This window comes from Peromyscus eremicus, chromosome 2 (genome assembly GCF_949786415.1).
Source record: "Peromyscus eremicus chromosome 2, PerEre_H2_v1, whole genome shotgun sequence".
NCBI lineage: Eukaryota > Metazoa > Chordata > Mammalia > Rodentia > Cricetidae > Peromyscus > Peromyscus eremicus.
In genome coordinates this window covers 10,731,733-10,748,563 of record NC_081417.1, presented here as the reverse complement: position 1 = coordinate 10,748,563, position 16,831 = coordinate 10,731,733, and positions in this window count along the sequence as shown.

Sequence of the window (16,831 nt, the reverse complement as noted above, 5' to 3'; positions counted from 1 at the left end):
GGGAGGGGCAGAGTGTTGAAGGATGATCAGGAGAGCTTGGAGCTTCTGAAAGGGATATGATGCTTGATTGTAAAATGAAGTTACACAGAGATACTTGGTTTGAGTTCTACTTCTCAAGAAATTACCAACGACATGTTGATGGGTTATAGTGTGCTGCTGTTTTGTCTCTGTGGGTATAGGAGGGAAACATCTGAAAGAAAGTCCTCCTACAGATGGCTTTTGTTCTGGTGGAGGTTCATGGGTACTAGGAAATAAATACATAAGAGATAATAAAAATGAGTAAGAACAAAGGCCCTAAGGCAGGAGAAGGCTCAGTGTGATTGAATGACAGCCAGTGAGTCTAGTGTGACTTTAGACAGAAAATTGAGTATGAGGAGATGGGTCAGAAAGGAGTCAGGAGATACTTCTGAATGATTTTCAGTTCTACTGATGGTGCTTCTGTACCCACATGTATGTATTGCTGTATCTCTGCCTATGTTAGAACACACACATTTTAGTTGTCTGAAGTCCTCTATTTCTATTTTTAGTTATCCCTGAGTCAATCATAGAAATATAGTTTTATGCTATGTGTAATGTTAATTCTGCTCCATAGTTAAGTAATTAATACATATGATACACTTTAAACTTTTTATTCTTAAAGTTCATAGCATTAAACTTAAGTTTTTTTTCTTCAAACGTATTACAATCTGCAAATTAAAATTTATGCATTTAAATTTTAAGTACATATTACATTATTATAAATCTATAGTATATTATTTATAAGGCATTGAATTTTCACATAGTACTTAATATATAATTCTTAATATAGAATTAAGATTTAAAATATAGAATTTTAATATATATCTTAATAATGGATTTGAAATATTATTGATAATAAATATTAATTTTAATTAATATAAATTCTTTTAAACAATATAGTGTATAAAGCTATTTGAAAAGGCAGAAATTAAAATGAGTAAAGTTAACAGCACTAAGTAGCAAGTACTAAGAATTTGGATTCTTACTGTACTTTATAGCTCTTATCTCTGTGATCTACAAGAAAAGCAGCCTAACATTTATGACTTACCCTAAAGTCCTGAACTTCAAAATACATAGGAGAGGTTCTCCATCCTTGACCACAGGTGGTTGTCACTCAACAGACCCTGAAGCTTCGCATTAGGAAATGACATGGATTTCTGTTCCTGAACTTTCCAGCACACCATGGGAGTAAGGTGACCATGTTACTCATCTCTCCCCAACCAGTTGGCACATTTATTTACTTGCCAGACAACTGTGTACACAAATCAATTTGAAAGGCACCTGGGATCAAAGAATAAACCTAATTATGTCATTTCTGTTAATGCAAATTGCATTTTCCATCTTTGTCACGAAATCATATCTAATTAAACCAAAATATACATGTATCATTTAAAGCATATTTTAAAGATTGTGTATATACAGTTAATTCATCATGTTCTAAAAATTAAAATCACTAAAAATAAAATTAATTTAATTTTGGCCTTTATTTCTTTCAATATTTGTGGATTTTCAATAAAGATTTTAAAGCTTTTTGTTTAAGATCAAATTTCTGTTATTTTTATTTAGTTTTTTTTTAATTTTTAAAGCCATTCTCTATCTTTTGTATAGCAATGCAACTTACATATTAATAACAAATTAATAGAATGACTTGATATACTTATAAAGGGGAAAAGGTGGTAAATATTTCAGGCTACAGAATTTGTTTTCCCAGAACATTTTAAAATAATCACTTTTTTAGTGGGTCAGGACAACAAATAGATTCAGTGACTATGTCCAGTTATGTCTAATTTCCATTGTCTTGATAGTCAGTGGAATTGAAAAAAAAATTTCACAACCACTGCTTCAAAGGCATAATACATGTTGGGCTCTCCTGGAATGCCAAACTAGCTCTTGTCACAACAAATAGTCTGTACTGTTTGTCTGTCTGTTTCTGGGGTGTAGTGAAGCTTTTTGTTTTTGAATCTTAATGTTTTAATCCTCACATTTTGAAAAATGGATGAGCAAGTAAAGAAAACAGATGGAAACCATAAATTCTATTCATTGGTATTGAACATAAAGGGAAAGAGAGTAAGAGGCCGAAGCAGAAGGATTGCTTGAGTCCTCAAGGCCAGCCTGAGCTACCTGGTAAGTTCCAGGAAAGCCTCCACTAGAGTGAGTCCATGTCTCAAAAAAGAAAAGAAAAGAAAATGGAGGTGAGGATGACAAAGCAGACCTCAGGATTAGCGGGGGCGGGGGGGGGGGTGTATGCTCGAAATCAGCCAAGTTAATGAAGTCTAACAAAATGGTCAACAGTGAATGTAAAACACAGGTCGGTTGTTTGGGTTCCTTGCATGGTCCTCAGAGAAGGGATTCACCAAATAAAGCTTCATTCTTGCTAAGAATAAACTAGATTATGAAATCATTGGCTTTTTGGTTGTCTGTGGGAATTTTACATGGAACACCGTAAACCCTGCTCCCATACACTTTATAAAGTGGTAAAGAAAGTCAATCAAACTTAAATAAGTTCCTGAAAATACATCTTATAATGGGAAAAAGGTGACAAAAATCTTTGTTTATAAACATGTTCTAAGAGCTATCTATAAATATGATTGACAGTTCCCCTGGAGGCAGAGGACCCTGGGCTTGCTAATGAGTCAGCAAATGGTTTGTTCTCGAGCATGGTAGGTACATGAATAGTTAGGTGCTAGATGAATCAAAATGAAAAAATCCAATTAATGAATTAAATATAGTATAAATTAATACTACATGATATTAAACTATACAATTGGATGAACCATTATCTGTTGCATCCATTTAGAGGCACATAGGAACAGTACCAGTATCTACATTGTTTTCTGCTCTAACTGGTGGTAGGACCTGCAAGAGGGGAGCCTAAAAATGAAGTAGAATGAAGTCTCATGCAATAGCCAACTTTATTCAGAGTATCAGACAATTTATATTCTGGGGGTTAAGAAGAGTCACATGAGTAAAGTGTGTAATCACAAGGACAAGCTACAGGTTGTGGCACATAGCAAAAAAACATGTTTTTCCATAGACACATATAAACAAATAACAATAGCCAGTTGTAATGAATAATCTAAAGTAAACTCTCTCCTATCTGCTACACCTGGGAGTATGAGGAAAGCACATTCCAAGAACAATTCTGTGTTTTTAAGAAACTGAAGTCTCAAGACCCTTGTCTTATATTTTGGAGTTTTTTCATAAGCACTCACAATTCCCCCAGCACAACTTCATTCTTAGACTATGTTCTGACATGTATTAAGAACATTTATGAGCAAGGGCTGAAGCTAAATGGTAGAGCTCTTGCCTTTCATGAATGATACCCTAGGTTTAATACTCAGTTGTGGTTTTTGTTTTGTTTGTTTTTTAAAGCAAAAGAGAAAGAATGCTCACACATTGGACACATTGCATTAGCAAGCTTGAAGCTGGTCACCAGGTTAATTAATAACGTCACATGTTTAAATACGTGTGAACCCATTGTGTCACAAACAGTTAAAACAACCTAAACAGATTGGTGCACACTTTCATGGTCTGTCTGATAATGGCATTAGTTGGACAGCACCCCTAGAAAGTAAGCATAAAAGCCACTAAGTCCCTGAAGTCTATGGAAGTGTTAAGACAGCAGCAGAGTGTAGCTAGAGTTTTCCTGCCTTACCCACAGTCAGGATAAATCTTTGTCACCCGCCAGTCCCACAGCTGCTCAGACCCAACCAAGTAAGCACAGAGACTTATATTGGTTACAAACTGTATGGCCGTGGCAGGCTTCTTGCTAACTGTTCTTACAGCTTAAATTAATCCATTTCTATAAATCTATACCTTGCCACATGGCTCGTGGCTTACCGGGATCTTCACATGCGGCTTGTCGTGGTGGCGACTGGCAGTGTCTCCCCCTCAGCCTTCCACTTCCCAGAATTCTTCTCCTTGTCCCGCCTATACTTCCTGCCTAGCCAATGGCCAATCAGTGATTTATTTACTAACCAATCAGAGCAACACATTTGACATACAGAACATCCCACAGCAGCAGAGCAAGGGAAAAGACAGACAGAGAAACTGAAATCCAAAAGCAGTGAGGGAGTCTGGGACCACAAAACAACAGTGAGAGCATGCCCAGAGGTGGAAATGATATTATTAATAGCCAGAGGGTTACTGCTTGTGCCTGTCTTATGGATAAAGAGCTGGGGGAGATGGAAAGAGTGTGATCTGGGGAATTTAGAAGCGTATATATAGGGATGAAAACTGTATGGAAAGCAGTGGAATGAAGCTTAGTAAGTTATTGAGCAAGGAATTCCTGTTTTTTTTGTTGTTGTTGTTGTTGTTGTTGTTTTGTTTTGTTTTGTTTTGTTTTGTTTTGTTTTTTACTGTGGCTCATTATTCAGGTAGCAATATGAGTAACAGAATGCCTAATGTGGAATTTCCCTCAGAGCTGGAGGTAAAGGCCTCATTGAGAGAGGGTCTCATCACGCCCACAGATGGAAAGGGAAAACAAACAGCCAGTGAGGCCTCCCAGGAGAGGGTGAGCAGGTAGGCCAGCCACTGGTGGAAATGCTGCAGAGTGGGGTGCCTATGACTGTAAAACTAGACTGTGACACCTGACTAGACAGTCAGATGTTTACTTCAGACTTAAAAAGAAAAAGCCACATAGACAGCAAGAGGAAATTTCCACTTAGACCTGTGTTGCTCTCAGAGCTGTGTATTGATGTCCACTAGACAGAAAGAGATGAGTGACAGGGTGCAAGATGCCTTAACCTTGTTTAAAAATAACAAAACAAAAACTTGAGAGATTGCCTGAAAGGAAAGGGAGGGATGCGATAAGATGGGGAGAGGGCAAACAGCAAAACAAAGAAATAAGGGATTTTATTTATGAACATGTTTAGTGTCCAGACAAATCCCTGGGGTGTGACTGAAAGTCAACTGTTGTTACGTCTCTACTGTCACCAGCTCTAGCTAGATCAGAACACAGGCTCTGATAAATTAAGACAATCTGAACAGCAAAGAAACAAGATCCTTTGACCCACAACCAAACTGATAAACTCTTTCAAAAATTACTTCTATTTGTCTTCAGCCATGCTTTCTTTCCTTATTTGAAACCACCCCACCCACGCCCTCGTAGCTTCCCTGCTGGAGTATCCGATGTTTTGACATTTTACAGGTAGCTACAGGTGCATTACTGAGCTACATTCATAGCTTTACTGAAAAGAATGTCACTGGCAGGTCATGGGACACATTTGGGAGGGAAGAGGCATCAAGTAGGTCATCTGAAACCTGGAACCTGAGAGTATCCTCAGCTGCTGGCGCAAAAGCAATGTAGCTATGCATAAAGAATGCCTCCTCTGTTTCTCAGTGTGCACCCCTCATTGCTGAAGAGGCTCACCATCCAGCCTACAGGAACACACACACACAGGAGCCCTGTCACCTAGAAGATATTGACAAGATGAGTATATGTAGTGGGTAGCCATTCCAGCTTTGATCTGGAAGTTCCAACCCCCATTGAGACTTCAGCAACTGTCATGCCTACAAGGCGGGGCCAAGGGAGGCGCCTGGAGACTGGAGAGCTGGATCGGTGGGCTTGCTCTCGGTTCCAGGACCCTGGACCAGAGAGGTGGACCAAGCAGAGCTCCAGAGAACACCGCTGGACTGAGATACACCTTCCTCAGACCCCGCGACCTACCTATCCCTTAATTTGTAAGTTACGCCATTAAATAAATGTCCTTTTAACTATGTGGAGTGGCCTTAATAATTTCACCAATAAGTGTGCTTTGTGTTTCACTACAACTAGATAGGGACACTTGGAAACATTTCATATTGGATTTGCTGCATACATAGTCACCATGTGCATTTATGTATTGAAATGAGAGGTCTTACTTAGTCTTACTTTTGACTCTTACTTAAGTCTTACTTCGCACCCTCTTAATATTATGTGAAAAAAATTTGAACAGAAACATTTGAAATACAGGGAGTCAAGAAATATTTCCAACAATACTGTCTGTGCTGTTTGTGATGGCATCCAACAGAGTTTTGATGGTAGCCAGAGAAAGAACACAGTGGAGAAACATTTCTTTCTATGTCATGTTTTCTCTCTGTAGCCTCCAAGACGATATTCTCACAAGAGAAGGAAGAGAATGAATTGACTGCTTGGTGATGCACCTATCCCTCCCCTTATTCTCCACTGCACCAGGCTCATAATCCTAATGTTCCCTGACACTGATAGTAACTACTGTTCTGTGCTGCTCCAAAAAGAGCCCAGATAAATGTCCTGAAAAAAGTCATAATCAGTAGAAGATGTCTATCATGACATTGGATTTGAGTGCCCTACTCCTGCATACCTCAGAACAATCCTCCATATGCAAGCAGTCAATTTCCAGAGAGGCTTCTCCTTATACACACACACACACACACACACACACACACACACACACACACACACACACACAGAGAGAGAGAGAGAGAGAGAGAGAGAGAGAGAGAGAGAGAGAGAGAGAGAGAAAGAAATTCTCTCTTGCTTACTCTGCCTTCTGGGCAAGTAGAATGGTGAGCAGTGAGTTTTTAAAGGAAGACTAAGTCATGTTTGCTCCGGCTGTGAAAGTATGTCTGGTCATACCTGCTGTCATAGTCAGCTGAGCACTTCACTTCTCTGGTCCTTCAACTAATCTTTAAGTGCAATGTGATAGAACAAACACAAAAGCAGATATCTCAAGCCATGGCAGATCAAGTGCTCAATAATAATGTATATTGCATATAAGATTTCACAGAAGGTAAATTAATTTGCATGCTCTCAAGATTCCATTTTGCAATGAGACATTAATTTTTTGACCCCAGAAGAAAGGTTTTCCAGAAAATGAAATTAAAAACAAGATTCACTATACCTCCTTTTTCTTCTCTTGTCTAATATTCTTCTCTTTTTTTCACTTTCCATTCCTCAACAAAATAAGAAAAACAATCAGTATCTGGCTTCTGGCAGCACAGCCAGAGAAATGTGAGATTGGCCCTTAGGGGAATTTTCATTCTCAAGTGGATGTAAATGTATTCATCAATTCAAAGCAATGCATAGTGTGTTATATACACAATACATTAATAAATAGCCATGCATTAAAAAATAATGAGGTTCTCCACCAAACAACATCCTGTGGTGTGTAGGGTCATAAAAAAGATACTAAAAGAGGGAGAAAAGATTATGTATAAAATCTGATTAAAATACAGAAATGCCATCATATATGTAAGATGTAATAAATATTTTATTAGTTAACTATAAACAAAAGAACAAATGCAGTAAAATGTAATTAAAAATGTAAAAGTGAAGGATGTGATTTATTTCATGCCGATAATATTAATATTACAAATGGTATGTAAATGGTATCGAGGCTGTATTGTAGAGAGTGAAAAGCAGCCATTCATTTCTTATAATGAGATTTCATCTCTTTTTTTGATTTCCATTTGTTTAAATATTTCAAATAGTGAATGAATAATGTTGCTCTTAAGCCTTCCACAGCTTAGCACGTTCTCAGATTTCCATCAGCACCAGGAGGAGATTTGCATGCTGGCAGGCTGGTTCCAGGCAGACCTACTAATTGTGAAAATAGAAGAAAATTGACTGGCTGAAACTAAGGGTATTTTTAGTGATGTTGGCTGAATGACTTTGGCTTTGAGTAGTCACCATAGTCACCACTGCTGGTGAATGTGCTGGAACCAAAAATAGCCCCAAATAGTTCCCCAATTAACAGAGGTGAAAAGACTGACATAGGACATTAGCCAACTACCACTGGCTTGTGGACTTAGAGTCTAGATAGAAGTGCTAAGATTATGTGAGCTGACCTTTCTGCCACAGGCTCCAAGAAATGAGAAGCCAGGGGAACAATGTTCATAACCCAAGTACACACAGGCCTTGAACTAGGTCCCACAATAGAAGTCTCCCACCCACTCTACATGAAATCACTTCCAGTGGGGTCTGGGGGTGCCACAGCCCCAGCCACTCCAGAGGCCAAGACAAGAGGATTTGGTGTTCTGATTAGCCTGGGCTATGAAATGAGCTCAAGGCCTACCCAGGAAACTTAGTGTGATTCTGTCTCAAGGTGAAAGGAAAGGAGACTGGCTTTCAGCGTTGGTAGATCACTTGCGTTAGCATCTCCCAGGACTGTCAACAAGTCAGTAAGGAAGGAGAGTTAGTTTCCACATTTCTGAAGAATACGTAGTATGACTATTGTCCCCAGTCAAACTATAATTTCATAGAAATAAATGTTGTTCACGACTCACTATTTCCCACTTAAATATTCATTCCTATTTCTTTTGAGGTATATGCTATACAAAGGGCAATAATCATACATTACTCCACAAAGAGAAAGCTAAACTTTGACATGAACATGAACTGGCCAGGCTGCTCAGCTGGGAAGCTGAAGTGAGTTCTGAGGCCAGCCTCAGCCTTGCATTATGCTGTTCTTCCCTGGGTTCCATGACATCCCTGTGTTCTCTACAGCTTCCCTTTCACTGTAGTATGTCTCCACGCAGCAGCCTGCTGCATTGTGTCACCTAAACCCATATTTCTCTGTCCTGACATGAACTCAGTTTTCTGCTGTCATCTCTCAGAAGGCTTATGCTCTGTGTCTGTCCCTTCTGCTCCCTGTCCACCACCTTCTCTATCCGCACAGATAAGAAAGGAGCATCCTTTGTTTGCTCAGCCCATAACTAACGGCAGAACACATCCAGAGCAACACTATGCCAGGAAGCTCTAATTTCTTCCCTTGAGCACCCCAGGTCATTTCTCCTCTTGTGAAAATGACCACATCTCCTTACAGCTGAAGCTCTTCAGAACTGACCAAAGAGCAAGTTCTGCTTCTCTGGTCTATTGAGACGTAAGCCAGGAATATTTTTTATTAATCAAGTAGAAAGAAATCTAGCCACACAGCTTATACCTGTGTAGGCTTCTTAAGAGGCAACATGTTCCAAAGCAGATGGTTCCTTGTTTCATTTCTTCTCTTTAAAGATGGGAGAGCCAATATCACTGCTTTATCTTATTTTGCCCTTCAAAAGAAGGCTGCTACAACCCAACCACCACCTAACCTTTCATTACAGGGAAAAGTAAATAACAATGCCTCAAGCAAACAAAAGATTTTCCAGAAACAGATGTATGATTTCCCCTCCCTCTACAGAATATGCCCAACACTAACTAGAGCTGGCTAGAAAGAAGTTGGAAATAGCAGCTGGGTTAACAACCCACAAGTGACTGCCATAGTCACTGGCGCAGAGCACTTGCCTGCCTTTCTCACCATGCAAAACATCACCCAAATGTTGATCCTCTCAGCCAATAAACAGAGGCTAATTCGACAGGCTTTCATGTGCAAGGCACCATGTAGAGATAAACTAAGGACCAACATCCCCCTCAGAAGAGTTAGCCTTAAACAAGTACAATGTATGGGGTCCCTATCCTTGGCTAACTTCAAATCTAGACAGAAATGTGTGGCACTGAGCTTAGGAAAAGTCAGGGCTTGAAAACTTAGCTAGCAGAAGAACAGGCTGTGGCGTTAGTTCCAGCCCTGATTCTGTGCGAGATGGACATAAAATGTAATAAGAGTCAGCTATCACAACGTGTTTCTGTAAGAAGTAATAGGGAGATCATTGCTTGAAGGCAAAGATCATGAGCTTGTCTGAACAGTTGTTCCCAAAACAACTGTGGCCAGGTTTACATGTCAATAAAACGTATTTGCCCCCAATATGTACGTCAGTCAGTTATTTAGATTATTTACATGTTCTGGTGTGTGAGTAATAAATATATGATAAAGAGCACAGCCCACACAGAGTTGAAAGTCTCCTCAAAAGAGGAGTGAGGTTTCCAATGGAGAAGACTGGCAATCTCCACCTTACACAAATAATCCAAGTTGACATTAGCATTAGCGAGTGGTATTGGTGCCATGTGACTTCTGATAAGATGCTTAGAGAAGGGGCCAATGTCCCTTCTCTCCTATTCCTGCTAAAAATACACGCCCTGCTGGAATGATGGAATGATACGGAAACAGTTCTTGAACTCTTATAGAGATATTCTTTTTTCCCCCTTGTTTTTTTGAGACAGGGTTTCTCTGTGTAACAGTCCTAGCTGTCCTGAAACTTGCTTTGTAGACCAGGCTGGCCTCGAACTCACTGATCTGCCTGCCTCTACCTCCCGAGTGCTGGGATTAAAGTCATGCACCACTATCACTCAGCTAGAGATCATTCTGAAAAACACCAGGGCCTATATTATTGATAGTCATTGAGAGGAATTGGTGCCTAGACCAGTGGTAGAGTGTTTGTTTAACATACTATGTGCCCTGGGTTCAACTCAGTAAAATAAATAAATAAAGAAGTACACATAGTACCTTAGTAAAAGACATAGACTGAGCATCAATCTTTTCCAGATTAGACGCAAATAAGTACCTAAATGTAATGTGGGGTTCTGGAGTGGATCCTTGGCCAGGCAAAGGAAGCCAGTGGGAAAATTGAAACACTGTACACAGTCTTGAACTGAGTAGGTAGTACTGTGTTCTTGTTATGTCTTGGCCTGGGTGTCTGTCCTAACGGCTGCTTACCATGTTAGAATTTGGAGACCCATATTTGGACAACATATAAGACACCAGGTATTTGTAATTATTTTTCAAAGGGAGTGAATAAACATCCAAAAGAATGAAACTCTCAGGATGTGGAAACAGAATGCCTCATCACCTCCTGGTCTTGTCTGTGGACTGGATATATATTCAGAAGCCTGTGACATGCCCAGGAACAGCTAGGCAGGGGCTCTGTCAGCAGCTCTTAGGTGATGAAGCTGTTAGGGAAGGTGATTGGGCATCAGGTTGTAGAGAAATGTGCTATTTGACTAGGAAATTCCACTTCTAGGTACTTATCTAAAACTCAGTATCACATATGTGTCTGCAGGTCAACCAAGTTTCCTTTGGGTTAGTCTCATAAGACTGGCAACTGGAATGAATTTTAATGTCATAAAGTAACAAAGTTAATTTTATAGTAAGTCCTCATGATTGAACACTTTGCAACCTGTCTGGTTATGTCCCAAGCTGCTTAATAGTATAGCAGAGTACATTCAAACCCAGTGTTTGGTCACAGCAATTGGAAATGTAACTAATACTACAGGGTTTGATTCCCCCAACTTCATTAATAGTCATCACCCTTGTAATCCAAAGAATAAAAAAAGATAAACAACTATGTAGCCCACTTAGAAAAGTAGAAATTGTATAACTATTTGTACACATAAACTATTTGAGACTGCGTGCATCCAATTCAAATGTGCCCAGTGGTTGAGTCAGTCAACTCAAGACAAGTATAGGATCATATTAGTTTAATATCTTTGAGCCTTGTGTAAAGGGTTAGGAACAAACACTCTGAAAGAGGGCATCAGGTGTGCCTCCTTAAAAACAAAGTAAGGTGAGAGGTGATGAGCATCCGGATGCCAGCCAGCATTTGTTGGAGTGCAGCGCACACTGAGGGGCTTGGTAAGCTTGCTGTTTTCCTCATGTCTTTCTTTTTATTTTATAATTAATTTAATTTTACATATCAGCCACAGATTTCCCTATCCTCCCTCCTCCCACCACCACCTCCTGCCCTCCCCCCAATCCACCCCTCATTCCCACCTCCTCCAAGGCAAGGACTCCCCTGGAGATTCAGCTCAGCCTGGTAGATTCAGCTGAGGCAGGTCCAGTCCCCTCCTCCCTTCACCTAGGCTGAGCAAAGTGTCTCAGCATAGGCCCTAGGTTCCAAACAGCCGGCTCATGCACTAAGGACAGGTCCCGGTCCTACTGCCTGGGGGCCTCCTAAATAGTTCAAGCTAATCACTTATCCAGAGGGCCTGATCCAGTTCCATGGGGGCTCCTCAGCTATTGGTTCATAGTTCATGTGTTTCCACTAGCTTGGCTATTTGTCCCTGTGCTGTTTCCAATCATGGTCTCAATATCTCTTGCTCATATAATCCCTCCTCTCTCTCACCGACTGGACTCCTGGAGCTCCACCTGGGGCTTGGCCGTGGATCTCTGCATCTGTTTCCATCAGTCACTGGATGAGAGTTCCATCACAACAGTTAGAGTGTTCGGCCATCCGATCACCAGAGTAGGTCAGTTCAGGCTTTCTCTCAACCATTGCCAGTAGTCTATTGTGGAGGTATCTTTGTGGATTTCTGTGGGCCTCTCTAGCACTTTGCCTCTTCCTATTCCCATGGGGTCTTCATTTATCATGATCTCTCTTTCCTTGTTCTCCCTCTCTGTTCTTGATCCAGCTGGGATCTCCCACTCCCCTAAGCTCTCTTCCCCCCCGACCCTTGCCCTTCATTACCTCCCCCCCCCCGCCCCCCCTCCCCGGCTGCCTCACGTCCAGTTTGCTCATGTAGACCTCATCCAATTCTCTGTCATTGGGCAATCCTTGTGCCTTTCTTAGGGTCCTCTTTACTAGGAAGCCTCCCTGGAGTTGTGAGTAGCAGTCTAGTCATCCTTTGCTTTACATCTAGTATCCACCTACGAGAGAGTATATACCATGTTTATCTTTTTGAGTCTGGGTTATCTCACTCAGGATGATTTTTTCTAGATCCATCTATTTGCCTGCAAACCTCATTGTTTTTCTCTGCTGAGTAGTACTCCATTGTGTATATGTACCACATTTTATTTATCCATTCTTCAGTTGAAGGGCATCTAGGTTGTTTCCAGGTTCTGGCTATTACATATAAACAATGCTGCTATGAACATAGCTGAGCATGTGCTCTTGTGGTATGATTGAGCACTCCTTGGGTATATGCCCAAGAGTGGTAGAGGTGGATATTGGGGGAGATTGATTCCCAATTTTCTAAGAAAGGACCATATTGATTTCCAAAGAACACATCAAAACAATTATCCACCATGATCAAGTAGGCTTCATCCCAGGGATGCAAGGGTGGTTCAACGTACGAAACTCCTCCGTCAATGTTATACACCATATAAACAAACTGAAAGAAAAAAAAAAAAAACATGATCATCTCACTAGATGCTGAAAAGGCATTTGACAAAATCCAACACCCCTTCATCATAAAGGTCTTGGAGAGATCAGGAATACAGGGAACATATCTAAACTAATAAAGGCAATTTACAGCAAGCCAACAGCCAACATCAAAGTAAATGGAGAGAAACTCAAAGCAATTCCACTAAAATCAGGAACGAGGCAAGGCTGTCCGCTCTCCCCATACTTATTCAATACAGTACTTGAAGTTCTAGCCAGAGCAATAAGACAACATAAGGAGATCAAGGGGATACAAATTGGAAAGGAAGAAGTCAAGCTTTCCCTATTTGCAGATGACATGATAGTATACATAAGTGACCCCAAAAATTCAACCAAGGAACTCATACAGCTTTTCCTCATGTCTTTATCAGCCTTCCTAACTTCCCCGTAGTGATCCACAATCCAACCTACATGTGCAAATGCTTGTGTGCTTTTCTGTGGCATCAGGAAGGGAACTGTAATTTTGATAGAGCTGGATTGGAGATGGGGGTCACTTCCAGTTTGGAGATCTAAAAACAGTTATTCTGAATTTTCACTTTCAAGCTATTTCTCTGGCAAAACAGCAGGGGCTAAAATAGCTGAAATGCCTGCAAATGTGTTTTCTGTTTAGCCTTTTAAAAAATATCACAACACATTAGTCACTTTTCTCATTGCTATGACAAAGTACTCTGACAAAACTAACTTAAGCAAAGATGAGTTTACTGAGGCTCACAGTTGGAGGACGTCCCCCGTGGAGGGGAGGGACAGCGGCAGGGGTGTGAGGCAAGTGGCCTAATTGTACACAGTTTGGAAACACAGAGCATATTAGTACTTAGTTCCCATTCAACTTTCAACTTTTAAAATTATTTTAATTTAATTAAAATTAATTTAATTATTTAAATGAATTCTTTTAATTTAAGCCCCAGACCCCAGCTCAAGGAATAGAGCTACTCATATTTATGGTAGTTCTTATTACATCAATTAGTCAATCTAGAAACACTCTCACAGACAAAAGAAAAGGGAGAAATCAATTTGGATAGGGACTATTAAGCAGGTGACAAGATTGCAAGGAATCAGAGGCTTGGCTTTGATTTCTGTACCTACCCTCCCTTCTTCTGGAGAGCTTTCTGGTATGATTATCTCAATAGTTAGTGTCAATGATCTGCATAGAACCCTTTCAACCGAGGTGTTTGCTTTAGGAGCTTGGGAAGAGAAAATGAAAGCTCTGTGTCCTTCCTCAGGTGGCATAACTCAGCAGATGCTGCATACAGCAGTGAAGAGAAGCCGTAAGCACTCAATGAGAAAAGAATGGAACTTAAGGGGCCTCCAGTTTCCCACAGCCACTCAAGCACACTTGTTCCTGCAGAGGACCAGCCAGTCAGGGTCATATTAAAGTCTCCCACAAGATAGACTCTAAACTGTTGAGTGGCAGTTTCCTCTGAGATGAAAAACCTTCCATATTGGAGGGAAGATTCCTATGACAAAGAATAGGAAGGATATAAAATGAAAGGATGTTCTAAATGGAGGTGAAGCATCCCATCTGCAGAGAAGCTCTTTAAACTCAGGAAATAAACAACTCAGAGGCTTCAGGAAGTCACTGAAACTGACTGTATTGACTAGACCCTTCCTTGCCCAAGTGTGTGAAAAGAGAAAGAACAGCTGAGAAACACATTCAGATAAGCTGAGCTTCCTAGAAGAGGATCATACAAACTGGGCTACTTGGAAAGAGCACTCTCCAACCTGTGAGGTACCTGCAGCCTTGCTCTGCAGTACAATCCAGGTTTCCAGGTTTGTGAGTTGCCCGTGTTGGGGTGGCTTTGGTTATGCCAAAGTCATTTGGCATAAAAAGTCATTGAGTCATTTCTGCTCCTGTACTCCCTCATCCATATTTCAGTAAGTTAGCCCAGTAGACCTCATTGGCTCACTAAGTTGTGCTTTGGTGGCATACTTCCTTGATTCTGTCATCAGTTTCCTATCTGGGGTGAGTAGACATGTTTTCAGGTCTCTGTGGGAACAGTGTAACATAATAGGTATGTATTGACAAACGTTGAGCAGGGAGTAACAACTTGTGCAGAAAGAGCTCACAGACTTCCTAAAAGAAGTGCCTCTGTCCTGGAGACTAAGTGAAGAGAGGAATGGCAGCAACCGCCTTTAGAGAAAGGCCTTTTCCACACTTAGCAGGTGAACCATGCCACTACAAAATGGCACCAACAGTATGCATTTCCACTGATGTGCACACCTGCCACTCTATTCTGCAACCTTGGGAAATGCATCTGTTGGAGGCAGTAGTTGAGTTTGCACAGATGGCCCTGTGCAACAATGCAACACGTGCAAGAGTTTCTGTTTATTAGGTTGGGTGGCAGAAGCAACAGAAGGACGAGTTCGGTGACATTTAACCTGAAGAGGGAATGTCTATCACATACAAGAAAGAGATATAAGACAAACAGCAAGTGACTGGGGAGAATGGGTAGGTGTAGAGTTTGCAAGGAAACTGAGCTGTACCTTTATTAATGTCTATACAGCATAGGAATTGGTTGATAGGAGAAGAAAGACAACCTCACTGTGACCCACTGGAGACCAATTGCCACCTTATATACTACACTGCATGCTGTCACCAGGAACATTCTCTAGAGGAAGTAAGTATGGATAATACACAGTTGACTTAAGGCATTCTGTGTATGCAAAGATGGGGTAGGAAAATAGGGAGGGAAGTAGATGCTGAGCTACCACCTCTTCTTTCCATCTTTCTTTTTTACTTTTATTATTTATTATTATTATTACTGTGTATGCATGAATGCACATGCTATGTGCATATGTGAACATCAGACAATTTTGTGAACTCGCTTACCTCCTTTTAACTTTATGTGGGTTCCAGGAATTGAACTCACAGGGCAAGCAAGCACCTTTATATCACGAAACATCTTGCTGGTCTCCTTTCATTTTAGATGGATTCTAAGTTTGAGATGGCATGGTAGTTAAGGTCCTCTTGCCTCCCGAGAGCACTAGGGTGCTACGCATTTACCACCATTCCTCCTTACCTTCATTTTATCATTGCATTAAATTTTTAAACACCTGTCACATACATGTAAAATGTTAAATGAATCATAATATTAATAGAATTAGTTGACAAACACTTGGGAAGTGGAAGACAGAGTTAGGTAACAAAGACAGATTGGACATTCCTGGCTAGTTTTCATTTCAAAAGTAATAATAAATGTAACCAAAAATGTTCTGTTCTCCTGAACAAATTACAAGATGTGCATAATCTTAATTAAATATAAATCACTAGTCTACTATGGAAGCAAATAATAATCTTATTTCACACAAGATTTTCAAACTTCCACGGGGAGGAGACCCTGATTATCCTAAATTGTAATTCAATAGCTTATATGGAGATGTTGACAGGTGACAGCTCATTGGAAGTTTTAGCAAACAGACCTGCCCCCCAAAACAGAGCACTTACAAGTCAGAGCTCCCATGAGCTAGGCTTCACATTGCTCAGTGTCACCTTGCTACACCCTCACCAATACCTCTTTATCAGGCAATTCCTACCACATACACACAGTATAGAAGAAGCAATTAGTCCCCTTGTAAACTCCACGCCTACCCCATCTTCCCAGTCATTGCCTATTTAAAGCACAGAGCATGGTCTGTATTTTATTTAAGAGAAGATGTGTTCACTCATACGCTAAAAAAGTCTTGAACCTGATGAAGTTCTAACCCAAGCTTTTCCAAACATGAAGTGGCAGTATGTGCTATATAGTATGTAGTGATATCTATAGAATGCTATGACACCTCTAGTCAGATATGTTTGTTAGATGGTCAAATATTAAGTCCAATTCCC